We start from the raw sequence: 1005 nt of genomic DNA on the forward strand, positions 1-1005 counted from the left end.
CCAACGTGAATCTTTTTCATTCGTCGATTTTGGATAAGAGAAGAAAGATGGCGGGCAGCGAATATACAAGTTTTACACCCCTATGCTGTAATCCGAAAGTTCGTAGTTACGAATTCGTAGCTCCGTTCCGAAAATTCGAAAATTGGTATGCTGTAATCCGATCGTAACTATCAACGGCGTTACCAACTAAACTAGTGAAATTCGAAGTTCTTAATCAGCTGCTTTGACAGAAACAAATCAAAATAAATATAATCGCAAGTGAACAGTGAAATTAAAAAAAAATTATTTAATCGTATTTGAAAAAGCTTTTCCTTAATTAAGTAAAATAGAATGGATTCAGTGGCCGGTGCACTTTTGTCTCAGGAGGAAGAACATGCTGCAGTCAACTGTTGCATTAATATACAAAGGAGATTGCTACGAGACAGTTCTGATCCATTTAGCTTAAATGATAAATATATGCTCCCTCTTTTTAAGGGCGTCCATTCAACTAAATATTGTGTTGCTTTAAATCTTGCAACGCTTTCCCAAAATTCCACGACATCCTCTTTAACTATTAAAAATCCTCGGGCAATGTCCGGCCTTTCGCTCATGCATTTCACCAGTTTTTCGTATTGCGAGCGATTTGTTGTGATTGTCGACTTGATAATTTTGTAAACATTTAATAATACATTGTTTTTTATTCACACTTCAACTTACATACATATTTTTGCGTTTCCACACTTTATTTTATTGATATTTTAAAAGAATTCGCTTCGCTCCGACACCAGTTGCTCTTCGTAGAAAATTTCCGACAAATACATACAAATTACAGCTACGTCGGATTCAGGCATACCAACATTACGAATTTCGAATATGGTCTCCGAATTTCGAAATTACGATACGGCAACGCGGATTACAGCATACCAATTTTAAGATTCGTAGCAAAATCGAATCTACGACGGATTACAGCATAGGGGGGTTAGTATCTCGTCAGTATCTCGTTTTTAGTATTTTTAATCAATTGAA

General features: G+C 35.9%; 1 protein-coding gene across 6 annotated transcripts in view; it reads left to right on the top strand.

The window, feature by feature from the left end:
• The window catches only part of LOC118745662 (tau-tubulin kinase homolog Asator-like), a 570828-nt gene that overhangs the window by 215342 nt on the left and 354481 nt on the right, over positions 1–1005 (top strand). The gene's annotated exons all lie outside the window — the stretch shown is intronic.

This window comes from Rhagoletis pomonella, unplaced genomic scaffold, assembly GCF_013731165.1.
Source record: "Rhagoletis pomonella isolate Grant_MI unplaced genomic scaffold, Rhpom_1.0 Rhpom_scaffold_00009, whole genome shotgun sequence".
In the NCBI taxonomy this organism is placed as follows: domain Eukaryota; kingdom Metazoa; phylum Arthropoda; class Insecta; order Diptera; family Tephritidae; genus Rhagoletis; species Rhagoletis pomonella.